Here is a 16483-nt window from a genome sequence, read left to right as displayed (position 1 = left end):
CGGCCCAGGGGGATGGTATGGGGAGGGGGGAGGGAGGAGGGTTCAAAGAGAAAAAAAAAAAAAAAGGAAAAAAAAAAAGTTAAATAAACAGGGTGACAATAAAAAAAAAAAAAAAAAAAACCTACAGTGAATCTCAAGTCTGGCTGTAAAAGAATATGTACTAGTTTCTTTTTTTAATGATTAATTTTGTGGTTAGTTTATTTCAGTGTAGTATAAAAAGTAGAAACCACATTATTTTTTTAATTAGTACATTATTTTTAATTTTAGCTATTAGTTTTCTCTTCTTTATGTAGTAATTCTTTAAGCAATTCTCTATGTCTAATGAAAAATGCATTTTTCTGTGTGGGTTATGATGAGGAAGATCATATTATTGTCTTCATCTTATGCAAGAGGTAAAGGACACTATAATTTTTATATTCATTGCTTTTTAGTGTGTAAATCCCATATAGCATCCTGCCAATGTCAAATAAATGGTGAATATTCACAAAGTACCAGTCATTAGCAGTGTGCCCATTTTTCCAAGCAGCTTTCATCATTTGTAATAGTTAACTTTATTCTTATTTCTTGGTCTGCATTCTGCCACAGGCCTGTAGTAAACACTCATGCTGGTACTACTTCATACTATGCACCAGACACCTTGTGGTGCACCAAACAGGTAGTGATGAAGAAGTCAGGCAGGGCCCTCCGCATGGAACTTCCGTTTTGGTTCCAGCAGAACTTGGAACTTACATTCTAGTTCCGGTGCACAGTGATAGGGAACAAATAACCCTATGAGAAGATAACTTCAGATTATGCTAGGTGGGAAATGCACAGGTTGCGTTGACAGAGAATACCATTTAAAGTTCAACCTTCACTTGTGTGTGTATTCATTCAATATATTTATTTCTTAAGTAGGAGTTATGTGCACCCGGAATTACAAACTCAAGTGCCTGGATGTGAAGTGTGTAAAGCAGCTCCCTAATGAAAGTTGTGCATTTCAAATGTTCTTCAATTTTTTTCTTTTTTTGCTGGCCAAACCAAATTACCCTTTGGAATACATCGGTCTAATCTATCTACCTCTGCATGGAAACGTCCTCTTTTTTAGAAAGTTCAGTTCAGTTGCTCAGTCATGTCCGACTCTCTGTGACCCCATGGACTGCAGCACGCCAGGCTTCCCTGTCCATCACCAACTCCTAGAGCTTGTTCAGACTCATGTCTATCCAGTCGGTGATGCCATCCAACCATCTCATCCTCTGTTGTCCCCTTCTCTTCTTGCATCCAGTCTTTCCCAGAATCAGGATCTATTCCAATGAGTCGGTTTTTTGCTTCAGGTGGCCAAAGTATTACAGCTTCAGCTTCAGTCCTTCCAATGAATGTTCAGGGTTGATCGGATTGACTGGTTTGATCTCCTTGCAGTCCAAGGGACTCTCAAGAGTCTTCTCCAACACCACAATTCAAAAACATCAATTCTTCAGCGCTCAGCCTTCTTCACAGTCCAACTCTCACATCCATGCATGACTACTGGAAAAACCATAGCTTTGACTAGACGGACCTTTGTTGGCAAAGTAATGTCTCTACTTTTTAATATGCTGTCGAGTTAGTCATCATGTACAGTGATTTTGGAGCCCAAGAAAATAAAGTCTGTCACTGTTTCCATTGTTTCCACATCTATTTGCCATGAAGTGATGGGACCAGGTCCCATGATCTTCATTTTGTGAATGTTGAATTCAAAAACTCAAACTCTACTCTCTAGTAAATTATAAACCATGTGACATCCTTTCTGTTTGTCCAAGCAAAATTAGTTTCCTCCTCTTCAGGGCAGACAAATAATTTTCTGTTTTGCATGTATTTCTGTTTATGTCTTATTCTCCTGACTTAGCCCTTTATTACTTATATACCTTGGCATTCATCATGACATCTAAAGTTGTTCCTTAACCACAGAAATTGCTCAATATGTGTCTATTACATGAATGAGGAGAAGGTCAGACTAAGTCAAAATTATTACCTGTATGATCATTATGTGTTTTCTAGCTTAAAGCATCATAGTTTGTATTTATTTACATTGTGAATTATGGTGAGGATATAATGGACAACACATTCCCTAATTATTTGGTTTTGTTGTTGTTCAGTTGCTAAGTCATGTCCGACTCTTTATGACCCCATGGACTGCAACACACCAGCCTCCTCTGTCCACTGTCTCCCGGAGCTTGATCAAATTCATGTCCATTGAATCAATGATACCATCCAACCATCTCATTCTCCGTCACCCCCTTCTCTTCATGCTCTCAATCTTTCCCAACATCAGGGTCTTTTCCAGTGAGTTGGCTCTTTGCATCAGGTGACCAAAGTACTGGAGCTACCTAGAGAAGCCCTGAATCAGGTTTACACCAGAAAACTGGTTTTGTTTGCTCTTACTTTCTTGGATCAGTTCATATTCCAGTTGAACTTAAAAGAGAAACTCCACGGTCTAGAATATACAATTTTAAATTGTTTATTGTTTTGAATTTACATTTATTGTTTTGAATTTGTGACTTTTGAGGAGTGAGGTAAATAAAAAGTTTTATTTGAGCCTTGTTATGTATGAGGCAAGTATTAGATGTTAAAATGGAGTTATCATGTAAGCAATTAAATACAAGAAGCTGGGGTTTGGAAGAGAGATTATATATCTGAAGATATAAATGAAAGACATTGAAAGCCATAAGATTATATGGGATCCAAAGTTGAGCCTGAGCACTCCAGAGTTAAGAGTAGTAGATGGAGGGAGTCAAAAGGATCCTAAAAGGAAGCAGCCAGTGATGTAGGAGGAAAACCAAGAGAGAGTGTTCTGGAAGCCAAGAGAACAAAGAATGTAAAGGAGAAGCAACTGTTCAACTTGCTGAAAGTTACTCGTGGAATCAGGAGAGAGGAGGACTGATCATTGACCATTGAACTTAACAACATGGAGATCAGTGGTGATCTTTCAGTGGATGGTGGGTAGAAAAACCTACTAGAAATGTGTTCAAGAGAGAATGGGAGAAAACTAGGTGGAAATACATGTCAACAAATATTTCAAGGGGCAGTACCTGGAAAGGGAAGTAGTGTCAAGAAAAGACATTGTGTAAGATGGAATAAATAACAGCAACAGTGTTATGTAAGTTGCTGGGATTGGCTCAATAGAAAGGAAGAATCTGCTGATGCTAAAGATAGGGTAGCAGAATTTCTGAAAAGATGATTCCTGGGTAGATGACAGAGGTCATGAGATCTACTGTGCCAGGTGGAGGACTGGATCTGTGAATGAGGAAGGAACACACAGTGTATGAGCACAGAAGCAGGGAGCTGGTAGATTGGGATGAGTACCCTGTGGAAATTAGAATAGAACCTGAGTGGTTCTGCTTCCTCCTGTGAATCAAGAAGTAACTTTACGAGCTGAGAGTGAGGCTGAAGGGAGAGCTGTTAGAGAATTGAGAGGAGGAGTGTAAATATTTTATCTAAGGAATTGAGAGAGGTGATGAACATGGAAAATAAAGTAGGAATTAATGGCTATCACCAAGGGGCCCACTTGCAATTCATAATAATGACTTTAAAGTGAGACTGCTGCTGCTGCTGCTGCTGCTAAGTCACTTCAATCATGTCCGACTCTGTGCGACCCCAGAGATGGCAGCCCACCAGGCTCCCCCGTCCCTGGGATTCTCCAGGCAAGAACACTGGAGTGGGTTGCCATTTCCTTCTCCAATGCATGAAAGTGAAAAGTGAAAGTGAAGTCACTCAGTCGTGTCCGACTCTTAGCGACCCCATGGACTGCAGCCTACCAGGCTCCTCCATCCATGGGATTTTCCAGGCAAGAGTCATGGAGTGGGGTGCCATTGACTAGCACACATCATTTTAGTTTTTTTCTTTTTCTTTTTTTTTTCAAGAAATGGCTTAGGCAGAAAATTGGATTTAGATTAGCACTGAAGTTTACTAAAAGAATGTGATAAAGTTAGAAGGAAAGAAGAGTTTCGCACATGTACAAAAAGGTAATTACAAGGACTTCACATGGGATTCATACTAGGCAATGGTAGAAGGATAGTGAAAAGGTAGTAAAATGAATTGATAGCTGGTCTCAGTGAGCACAGAATTAAAAAAAAAAATTAAGTGCTAGAAGGAATGAGCTGGAAAAAAATAACTCAGTGCTTAGAGCATGCAGTGCTTGAAACTGTGACTTGAGTGGGGTTCCCATGAATGGTAATGATAAGATCTAAAACATGATCTCAGGAGTTGGTAGCTGCGGGGACAAGATCATGGGAATAGAGGATGTCAAGGAACTGAGTTCAGGATATTGGAGAATAATTCGTGTGGATATTGAAATTGAGTTGAAGAGTGTTTTGCAGTAAACCAAGAGCCAAAAATCTGTAAACCTGAAGGAGAAGAAAAACTGAAGTTTGGTATCTTATCTAGTCTGATAACATGGGATTCAGTGTTCAGGTTTATGGGGAGGAGGAGAACTGTTTGGAAGTAATAATGAAGTGCAGGTAGGGCATTTACCCTGCTTTCTGCCTGAGTGTTAAGAGCAGATGGAAGCAAGAAGGGCCACCGCTGGAGGGAGCTACAAGGAGTGGAGTGCTGTCAGAGGAGAGCCAGCTGTCAGTGGCAACAAGATAAAGATCACATTCAAGAAAAAATTGAAGATTAAATTAACTTCACTTACGCCGGCTCCAGAAGACACATGGTGTTGGGGAGAAGTTGAAAATGGGAGCAAAGGGAAGAATGAATATACAGAGCCTTCATGAAATTGGAGACAGTGATGTGAGGAAACTCAGGTTCCATCTGGCTTGTGACTTAAATAGGAATAAAAGACCAAATAGGAATGGAGCTGAGCCAGAGCGTGGTGGGCACCTGTCAGAGTTGAGGGGAAGGGTCTTGCCAGGGGTCTGCAGAGCTAAGAATATACTATCAGCAAACATGCTTGACACATGAGATTGTGGTCTTGATGTTCATGAGTAGAAAGGTAGAATGTGAATAGAGAGTCTTGATTTTTGCTACAAAACTCTGATCATTTACAAATTGATGATATTCTATAGAAATATAGTCTATGATGTTTCTTACCTTATAAAGGTAAAGGCTTGTTTAGGGAATGATTTTTATGAGTTTTGCCAGATTTAGGCTGATATTGTGGTTCCAGGAATTCATATATGTTTTGTCATTAACTTCTTGGGAAAGTCTGGATTTTCACATAACACAATTTATAGATAGTATCCCCTCCCCATTATTTCCCTTCAGTTTCCCAGAGTCTAAGCTTCACTACGAATATTTTACTTTATTGTAGTTATGACGGGGACTGAGTATGCTGAGTGAATAAATTTCTTGGCCCATGCATCAGTTTTAATTATTTAAAAATACATTTATACTCTTAAATCTCCTGCTTAAGAGTGAAAATCAGGTAACCGCTTACAATCTAAGTAATAGCAAATTGTTGACATCACTGAGCTGTTTCTTTTTCTCGCATTTCTTGCATCTTTCCCTTGTCGCCTTCTAGTGGATTCTCCTTGTTGCCACTTTTGAGGCTGTGATGTTCAGTTCCTGTCTTGGTTTCTTTGTTGGTTTATTACTTCTCATCATTCTTTTCTGGCTGGGATTAATAATTTCATTGTCCCTTTGTTTACCTTTCAGTTTACTTTGATTCAGCATATTAAATTGCGTTTTAGTTTCTCCTGGATTGAGATGTTCCTTGTTCTTCAATTCAGTTCTAATTTTTATTTATTTGTTCTTACAATTATTACGTTTTTCTTGCAAATATTCTGAACACCTTGACATGAGTTCTTGCTTACATGTGAAACTTCCTCAGAGGAGAAAGATATTAGCTTCTCCTATCCTAAAATAATCCAAGAATTATTTTGAACCATAACCAGGGGGGAAATCGCTGGTTTGTTAACATCTATTTAAATAAATTTCAGTAACAAAATAGGGCTTCCCAGATGGCACTAAGTGGTGAAGAACCTGCCTGCCAGTGCAGGAGACATGAGTTCCATCCCTGGGTCAGGAAGATCCCCTGGAGGAGGGCATGGCAACCCACTCCAGCATTCCTGCCTGGAGAATCCCATGGACAGAGGAGCCTGGCGGACTACAATCCATGATGTCACAGAGAGCCGGTCATGACTGAAGCAACTTAGCATGCACACAGTAACAAAATGAGGAATGGAGTAGACAGGAGTATGACTGTTCTTTAAGTGGCTTTCCTCTCTTCTAAACAGATGGGGAAAGATGCTCAATTGTTCTTCTTTACCCTTTATAGCTTTGGTTATCTCATTCATTGCTTTTGCTCTTTCCTTCCATTTAGTTTTGAATCACGCTAGGTTCCAGAGGAGAGTAAGTTGTTAAAGAATAGGAAAACTTCACTCTTATTTTTCCTCTTGTTCAAAATATTGAATTTGGGCCAAACCAAAGGAAGCTAAGCCACTGACAGTCTTTACTTTTATGCATATTTATTTATACTTCTGTTGGCTCCATCTCAGAAACATATGTGAACCATATTGAAAAATCACACTAAAAAGCAGTATTTAATTATTGGTACTTAACTGGCTGATATTTAACTCAAGTTTTCATGGTTCAGAGTGTAGTATTTGAGTTTTCAGCCACTGCGTTGAAAATGGATCTTTTTCCTACAAATAGATGCTTAGTAGCTGGCATCATAAGCACATAGACCAAGTAATTATTTATTATCCTAAAATGCAAATTTTCATATGGTATAGAATGCTATTGTGTTGACATAACCACTGCATTCATTCTCTGCTTGATGGAAGCCAAATTATAAGCAGAAAATGGTTAGTGAGCCTAGAACTGGTGGACATGCTTATGATTCTAATGTTTTATAGCTTTCTAAGTTTGATGGATTCTAAGCTTTATTTTTTGATTGCAAACAACTTGGACATGCTTATGATTCTAATGTTTTATGGCTTTCAAGTTTTATTTTCTGATTGGAAACAACTTGGAATTAAAAGATTAGCAGTTTCCCCCAACATATGCATATATATTTATTTAATCATGTATTACATGTATAAGTACTATTTAATATGTATTATAAGAAATAATACCTCCCAAATCAGAAATTTTATAAGAATTTTTAAATATACACAGTATTTCTAATCTTTTCTTTATGCCTTGTACCTCCCCCACGGTGGACACCTTAGCTTGGAAACCACTGACCAAGTGCTTTGCTGTAGAGGTAAACTTGTCACTGCTGCTACTGCTGCTGCTAAGTCGCTTCAGTCGTGTCCGACTCTTTACAACCCCATAGACGGCAGCCCACCAGGCTCCCCCATCCCTGGGATTCTCCAGGCAAGAACACTGGAGTGGGTTGCCATTTCCTTCTCCAGTGCATGAAAGTGAAAAGTGAAAGTGAAGTCGCTCAGTCGTGCCCGACTCTTAGCGACCCCATGGACTGCAGCCCACCAGGCTCCTCCATCCGTGGGATTTTCCAGGCAAGAGTACTGGAGTGGGGTGCCATTGCCTTCTCCGAAACTTGTCACAGTTACCTGAAAATAGAAGAGCTGAACATCCAAGGCACTTAAATAGCAAAGCAGCCTTGGAGACACAAGAATGAAGACTGCCCCTCTCACCTCTTCTTATGGGTGACTTGCAGGCCAATGGTCCTCGTTCTGCATTACACAGTCCTTTTTATATAGGTGTGAATGTCACTGGTAATTGTGTCAGTGTGTCAGATGTCAGTGAGCGTCTCCATCAAATGACTTTTATAGATACCAACATTCTTCCCTAACCTGGTTAATTTTGTACTTTAATTCTGACAGGATACATCTTGGTCTTTCTTCTGAGTTTGTGAGATGCTGCTCTCACTCCCCGATTCAGAGCAGTCCACACTGTTGCATTGTGTGCAGTGTAGCTATTCCTCGTTCTGTGGAACATCCTCTGATTGCCCAGTCAGTCAGTTCAGTCAGTTCAGCTGCTCAGTCGTGTCCAACTCTTTGCGACCCCATGAATCACAGCACGCCAGGCCTCCCTGTCCATCATCAACTCCCGGAGTTCACCCAAACTCATGTCCAACAAGTCGGTGATGCCATCCAGCCATCTCATCCTCTGTCGTCCCCTTCTCCTCCTGCCCCCAATCCCTCCCAGCATCAGAGTCTTTTCCAATGAGTCAACTCTTCACTTGAGGTGGCCAAAGTACTGGAGTTTCAGCTTCAGCATCAGTCCTTCCAAAGAAATCCCAGGGCTGATCTCCTTTAGGATGGACTGGTTGGATCTCCTTGCAGTCCAAGGGACTCTCAAGAGTCTTCTCCAACACCACAGTTCAAAAGCATCAATTCTTCAGCACTCAGCTTTCTTCACAATCCAAATCTCACGTCCATACATGACCACTGGAAAAACCATAGCCTTGACTAGACGGACCTTTGTTGGCAAAGTAATGTCTCTGCTTTTCAATATGCTATCTGGGTTGGTCATAACTTTCCTCAGACGTTGTCAAAAGTAGGGTATATGAAGCTGGCTTCCAGTGTTCCAACCTTTTATTTCAGTACTTCCCTCCTTTATAGTGGGGCTTCCCTGGTAGCTCAGATGGTAAAGAATCTGCCTGCAATGCAGAAGACTTGGGTTCGATCCCTGGGTCAGGAGGATCCCTGGGAGAAGAGAATAGCAACCCACTCCAATATTCTTGCCTGGAGAATTCCATGGACAGGGGAGCCGGGGGGCTACAGTCCATGGGGTGGCAAAGAGTCAGACACAACTGAGTGACTCAACACACTCCCTTGCAGGGGGCTCCAGTGCACCATCATGCAGTGCCCTGTTGGTATTCCTCATTGCCCAGTCCTGCCCTTTGAGGACAGCTCCTGGGCTTTATGCCTGTGTCCCCCACTTCCAATATTTTGAAACTTTATGTTTCCCCATTCCTTAGTAGAGGAATTTTCTCATGCTGTCACTCGAAAGCTAACATATCTTGAAGACAATAGAGTTCTATTGGCAAAGTCCAATCATCAGACACCCCAGTTAGCTAGTTTTACCTGTCCTTTATCACTCGAAACCCTCGCCAACATCCTCAACCCTGGCTCTTGCCTACCAGATTGAGCTACTTAAAATTCCACCATTGTGCCAGTTCACATCATTAAGCCTCTGCTTGAAAAGTTTATTCCTACCCTCTTCACTTTTGTGTTCTATATTCAAGACCCAGCTTAAATATTTCCCCAGGGAATATTTCTTTGAACTTTCTTGAAATGCCAACATTTGACTTTCCATATCACACTGCCATCACCCCTATTTAAGCACTTAACTGGCTGAATTGAAATTACCTGGATGTTTACCTTACCTTTTATTGTTTGGCTGTAAACTCCTTGAAATAAGCCACTAGGTCTTACTCACCTTTGTTTAAGCAGCACATTGTTTGGGAAGAAAGAGAGGGAGGGAGGGAGGGAGGGAGGAGGGGAGAGAAGGAGGAAGTTAACTATAAAACTGAAGAAAACTAGAGAACTCTGGGTCGTCTATCTTTAAACAAATAAGTAAATATTTGCTGGAAATCTTTCATAATATGAAGAGTAGGACATAAATTTGAAGTTTTGTTGTTATAAAATAAAAAACAAATTATCTTTGTTCCAACCTCTTCATCTCAGTATTCCTGCCTAATTTACATCTTATGATGCTTTTAGAATTTTATACCACTTTGATATGCAAATTTCAAACACATACATTGCTCTGGAAAGATAGTTCATATTTTATGGATTATAAGATGCCATTAATAGTAGAGAGCCCAATATATTAAATAAAATCATGTTAAATATGTAAGTTAATTATAAAATACTTAATTTTGAAATAGTTAAGTAATGAAAAATGAGTATTTTAGAATTAGGGACTATGGTAATATTACTAACAGTAAAATCTGAGAATTACTGAATGCTTACAAAAAATAAGTACTTTACATAAATTATAAAACTTATTGCCCAAAACAACCCTAGGTGATAAATTCTACTACTATTATATTACATAAGAGGAAACTAAATGCACAAAGTTCATATTGGTAATAAGCCCTCAAAATGTATATCTAGGTACTTTTATGCTAAAGAAATGTGGTCCAGTGGAACTTGTGTTCAATGATAAGAATATTCAATATCTGTGTCGTTCAGTATGGTAGTGACTTTGCAGCTTCAGCAGCAGCAGCCACTAGCCACAGGTGACTGTTGAAACCTTGAAAATGTGGCTATAAATGAGAAACTGAATTTTAGTATCAGTTCAGTTCAGGCACTCAGTCATGTCCAACTCTTTGAGACCCCATGAATCGCAGCACTTCAGGTCTCCCTGTCCATCACCAACTCCCAAAGTTCACTCAGACTCACGTCCATCGAGTCAGTGATGCCATCCAGCCATCTCATCCTCTGTCATCCTCTTGTCCTCCTGCCCCCAATCCCTCCCAGCATCAGAGTCTTTTCCAATGAGTCAACTCTTCACATGAGGTGGCCAAAGTACTGGAGTTTCACCTTTAGCATCATCCCCTCCAAAGAAATCCCAGGGCTGATCTCCTTCAGAATGGACTAGTTGGATCTCCTTGCAGTCCAAGGGACTCTCAAGACTCTTCTCCAACACCTCAGTTCAAAAGCATCAATTAGTTTAGTTTAACTTAATTACTTTTAATAAAAACAGCTGCAGAGAGATTTATTTTATATAATTGGCTCACATGATTTTAAAAGTTGACATGTCCAAAAATCTTCAGGATAAGCCACCAGGCTATAAACCCTGCAGTTGAGTATGGAGGCACTATACTGGGAAAACTCCCCCTTCTTCAGAAGACTTCAGTCTTTTTCTATTAAGGCCTTCAAGTGCTTGGAATATGCCTGCCCACTTTATGGAGGATAATCTGTTTCACTCAATCTGCTGATTTAAATGTTACTCTCATCTAAAAATATTTTCACAGAAACATCTAGAATGTTTGACCAAATATCAGGGTACCATGGCCTAGCCAAGTTGACACAAAAATTAATCATCACATAGTTCACTCAGCACTTCTGTATGCAATACACAACAAACTACATTGTTCCGTAGATACACTAGAAAGGAATTTCGTAATAAATTGAATTGCTTTCATAAACTCAAACAAAACTGACAGGTTTAATAGATCATCAGATAAAGCATTCTAACTTAATGTTAGTTGTTTCAGAATATTCTAAAATTCTTTCATGCTGTCTCATTACTGTCAGATACTACTTTCTTGTTTCCTACAGTATATGAGGAAAAGTGTGAGGAGGAGGAGTGCTCAGTCATGTCCAACTCTTTGTGACCCCATGGACTGTAGCCCTCCAGGCTCCTCTGTCCATGGAATTTTCCAGGCAAAAATACTGGAGTGGGTTGCCATTTCCTTCTCCAGAGAATCTTCCTGACCCAGGGATTGAACCCACGTATCCTGCATTGACAGGTGGATTCTTTACCACTGAGCCAGCTGGGAAGCCCAAAAATATGAGGACTGAAGTAAATATTATCATTTTCCCATATTGAATGTATCATAATGATTGATGGGAGTTAAATCTACCATTACTTTCATAAAACAACTACAGAACACAACTAATATATTTGGGAAAAAGCATAATGATAGAGCTAATGGGATATTATGTTATACATCCCATAATTAAACATGGAACAATTAGCAAATCATAAAAGAATAATTAGAATATTTGTTAATAACCCTCCTTATAAACACTTATAAAACATAAAACACTTATAAAACTTAAGTGTTAAATTACACTTCTTCATTGACTGCAAACTCTTAGTAATTGGAATTAATAAAATGAATAACAATACTTGATTTGGGCTTATTTTTAATTTCATACCAAGGATTTTGGCTCAGTACTTTTCTAACAGAGCATCTTTGAATAAATCATGAAGTTTTACTTAAGCAAAGGGCTACCTTGGAAAGAGAAGTGAAGTGAAGTCGCTCAGTCATGTCCGACTCTTTGCGACCCCATGGACTGTAGCCTACCAGGCTCCTTGGTCCATGGGATTCTCCAGGCAAGATTACTGGAGTGGGTTGCCATTGCCTTCTCCAGGGGATCTTCCAGACCCAGGGATCGAACCCGGGTCTCCCGCATTGTAGGCAGACGCTTTACCGTCTGAGCTAGAAGTAGACAGATATTTCCTGCAGTTTTGAGTGTTTTTCTCTGTAGCAGACATTACTTCCTTCACAAACTCTGATGTTGACATTGCTGTCTTTCATATTTGAATGAAGAAGATGGATCACAAGGAAGAAAACATCTGTCCTGTTCATGTCGTACAAGCATAGTGATTGTTATTAGTTTTTTCTTCTTAGAATTATTTGAGAATTCATTGATATTTAGATATTTAGACTCACTGTCCACCTGAAGTTTTCACCAAGACACCTCATTCCTGGTTGTTGTCCATCATGCTGTCTGTAATGTGGCTGTTGTGAAGGATGAAATTTTATGTTACATTTGGATTAGAAACGGCTAGAGGCAGCTATTATTTTAGTAATTTGCAAAATGGAAAGCTGAACTCAAGTAATTGTAGCTTTCTGACTAAGAACAGAAGCTATGCCATGTGTTGAGTTTAATTAACACAAGGCTGGTGAGATTATTCCTAGAATGACGGGTTAATAATCACTAAGTTGGTGGCTTCGTTTACAGCCTAGATAAGCAAGCCTTTTTAATCAGCTTTGTGGTTAACCTAGTCTCTTGGTTAAAAGTTACATCTCTGGTAGATTAAACAAATTTTATAGTTGCAGGTGAATAACTGAGACCCTCTTGTCCCCTCTCAATAAACATTAAACATAGGAGCTGTCATTCAAGATAATAAGAAAAAGAGTGCATAAGCTAAAAGAATCTTCTCTAAATCCTTTGCACACACCTCCCAATTCCCAGTCTCTTAACAGCCTGGTTCTTTGTGTTCTTCCTTCTGTTACTGGAATGAGTAATACTCAACACCGTTTATGGAAGTTGCAAAGCTCTTGTGTCAACAAGATTCTTTTCACTCAGGGCTTGTCATCAAATACCATGGTTTTCTATCCTTTCTTTTCATTTTAACCAAAGATGACTCAAAAGTTTAAAACTTAACAGTTTTTCTTTCTACACTTGGGTTTCCCAGTGGTTTCACAGTTATGGTTACTTAAAAATGTGTAGCTGTACATCTATTTCAGAGAATTTTAAACAATATTCTGCTCTCTTTGTTTGGTGAGTTGAATTCTACTCCATAGAATGTCCACACAGTTCAGCCGTCCCAGTCTTGCAGTAACCCCAGCTTTAATGCTCCAGGATATCATTCCTGGTGCTATTGCTTTTTATCAAATACCTTCCTTAAACTTGGCAGTGGCCCAGATTAAATTGTTCAAGACGGAGAATGTGACATTTCTGGTTATTCTGGACCTCAAAGCTATTCAAAAAATGTTCAAGTTCATTCTTATTCGAAAAGGTTTGATAAGGTACATTGAATGCAGATTGCCTTTCTCACAGTAGGCATTCAAAACAGGTCACGGTGATAACTCATGCCCCATGGGGACTTACATTTGGTGTGGACTTTGATTCTAAGTCTGTGCCGCTCCAGATTCTTTTATGATTTCTCTCCTTAAAGTTTTCATTTTAGGAGAATTCAGGCCATCTTCCAGCTTCTAATGGCTAGTAAAAGTTACTGATTCATAGATTGTGAGAACAGAAAGGCCCTGGAGACTTCCTAATTCCATATTCCTTATTTTATGTAAGAACTTTTACAGTTTTGTGAAAGGAGTTTCCTGATTTGGCTAGTATATTTCTTTAGATGTAACACCTATAGTTATCCTAACCCATTTCTGCAAATGTACCAGTAGTCTGTAGTGCACAGTGATTTTGCAAGTGATCCTGAGTAATTTTCATGTTTGCTGCCTTGTTTTATAAATGTGTACTTTGCTTGCTCACCTGTGTTCAGGACTTCCCTTGTGGCTCAAAAGATAAAGAATCTGCCTCCAATACAGGAGACCTGGGTTCAGTCCCTGGGTCAGGAAGATCCCTTGGAGAAGGAAATGGCAACCCACTCCAGTATTCTTGCCTGAAAATTCCATGGACAGAGGATCCTGGTGGGTTACAGACCATGGAGTCGCAAAGAGTCTGACATGACTGACCGACTTTTTTTTTTTACTTTTGTGTGCTCATCTGTGTCCAATAGCTACTGAGCACTTTTCTAAAGAGTATTTTATGAGATTTGAACATTTATGTAAACATCATATATGTTTACATAAATTTACATTTATGTAAACATTCTATAGAAGCCTTACCATTCATACTGAAACTGCCCTGTTAGAAGATCTAGAGAATAATTTTGATCTTTGGCAGAATGGTAGTATCATTTTTTTCTAACTCCCAGAAACTAGCTGTTGGCTTTTATACAAGGGAATATCAAGTTACTTTCTCTTTATTAAAATGCAAAGGGGTATAGAACAAAATGTTAAGTATACAGAAGGAAGTGCTTCCTTTCCATAGAACTGTATGTTTCTAGTTCCTACTAGAAATCTTTAATAAAACATGACAATACTCACTTTACAGAGCTTGAATCCTGTTAGATGCAAAGCTGTTTCAACACCCAGATTGTCTCTATGAGAGGTATCTGCAGGATTCTGTAAGTGATCTTATTCTTTTAGAATAAGGATGAAGTTTAATATTTTTTCAACAGGACTCTGTTTTGTTCTTATACTACTTAATAATATTTACTAAAATTGTAGGGCTTCCCTGGTGGCTCAGACAGTAAAGAATCTGCCTGCAATGTGGGAGGCCTGGGTTCTATCCCTAGGAAAGACCCCCCAGAGGAGGGCATGGCAACCCACTCTCGTATTCTTGCCTAGAGAATCCCCATGGACAGAGGAGCTTGGCCGACTACAGTCCATGGAGTCACACAGAATCAGACACAACTGAGCAACTAAGCACAGCACAGCAGCACTAAAATTGTATAATACTTCATTCTCTATTAGAGGGCCTCTGTACATATTATCCTATGTAACTTTCACAGCAACCTCAAGAGAAAGACATGTGTTACAACTCAGATCATATTAAGTGAATGTCAGATGTCATTTGGAGCAGTCATTTAGGTAACCACCACACCCTCTTTCATAATCAGGGCTGGCCAAGGCCCTTCCCATCATTTCTCTGCCTTTCCTAGGCTGTGTTCCTGCATCTGTCCATCTTCCAGGTTCCTCTTCTGGTCGCTGACCCATGAACTTCTGCCCTCTCCTTTCTCCATAAGATTCCCAATACTATTCTGAGGGCTTACTAACCTTTCTGAAAACGTGGGGTCGTGTTGCATAGCAACAGGTTTCTGCCATCTCTCTGGCTCGCCACCTCACTAACTACCCCTGCTCCTCACACAGGAGGGGATACTTAGGTAGAGGAATAATAAGCAATGGATCCAAGTGATGGAGCATGACCTGAAAGCCATGTGTTCCGAGGACAGATCCAGAGCTCCACTTGTTACTTTAAAAATATCAATATTTAGCACATTATAGTTTACATAGACATTTTACTTATGTACACTCATTTTAATGTCTTTAATAAAACTGTGAGGTATTATCTTTCCATTTTGAAGAAGCGGATGTGGACACATGGAGAATTGACTTACTTTAGCCAATGCCTGTTTGTTAATGCTCAGCTTTACCCTTTTCTTTGAGATTTCATTTACCTAAAACTGATTTCATCTCTTTGTGGGGAGTCTTATGGTGTCCCAAGGATTTCTGTTAATTACTAGGGGTTCACACAGTCTCATGGTCATCTCTTCCTAGAGCTGAGCCCTGATCTCAGCTAAATTTCATCTTCTTCCTAGGACAATATACCTTTCAGCTTCACTGCAACCCAGATATGAAAAATAGTCTTTTCTTTCTTTACTTATTTTACTTTTTTTGGAAAAACTAAAGCCAGCTACTCCAGAAGCTGAAGAAAGCAATAGAGAAAATTTTCACCACTGAATTTTACCAGAAATACTGTTTTGGCTTTAAAAAATCATTTTTTTCACTTTACTAGAGAGTTAACAGTGGAGTCAGTATTAGAATTTCTACTCCTAATCTTTTGTTCTTTTTACCACAAGATACTATTTCTGAGAAGTATTTGTTAGTTAGGTTTGGTAATGATTGATATATCTATTCAGAAAATTTTAAATAGAATAATTAAGAGAATATTAAGACATCAATGGTTCTCAAACTTTTTAGGCCTCAGGGCCCTTTTGCACTCCCCAAAATCACAGAAGACTCCAAAGTCTTTTGCTTATTTGAGTTAATACTGTTGATTTTTGCCATAATAGAAATAAAAACTGAGAATATCTTAAAATATTTATTTATTTTAAAATGACAAACCAATTACATATTAACATAAATAAGATAGTTTTATGACTATAACTATGCTCTTCTAACGGAGAAGGCAATGGCACCCAACTCCAGTACTCTTGCCTGGAAAATCCTATGGACAGAGGAGCCTGGTAGGCTGCAGTCCATGGAGTCGCTAAGAGTCAGACATGACTGAGCGACTTCACTTTCACTTTTAACTTTCATGCATTGGAGAAGGAAATGGCAACCCACTCCAATGTTCTTGCCTAG

The 16483-nt window shown here is 39.3% G+C and overlaps 1 protein-coding gene across 6 annotated transcripts in view; it reads left to right on the top strand.

Moving 5' to 3' along the window:
- The window catches only part of ARSJ (arylsulfatase family member J), an 88094-nt gene that overhangs the window by 49905 nt on the left and 21706 nt on the right, over positions 1–16483 (top strand). The window lies entirely within an intron of this gene.

Source organism: Bos grunniens, chromosome 6, assembly GCF_055505025.1.
Source record: "Bos grunniens cultivar Pamir isolate PY7600 chromosome 6, Bosgru_T2T1.0, whole genome shotgun sequence".
Classification (NCBI taxonomy): Eukaryota; Metazoa; Chordata; class Mammalia; order Artiodactyla; family Bovidae; genus Bos; species Bos grunniens.
Note: the sequence above shows the minus strand (reverse complement) of the source record. Positions and strands in the feature narration are given on the sequence as shown.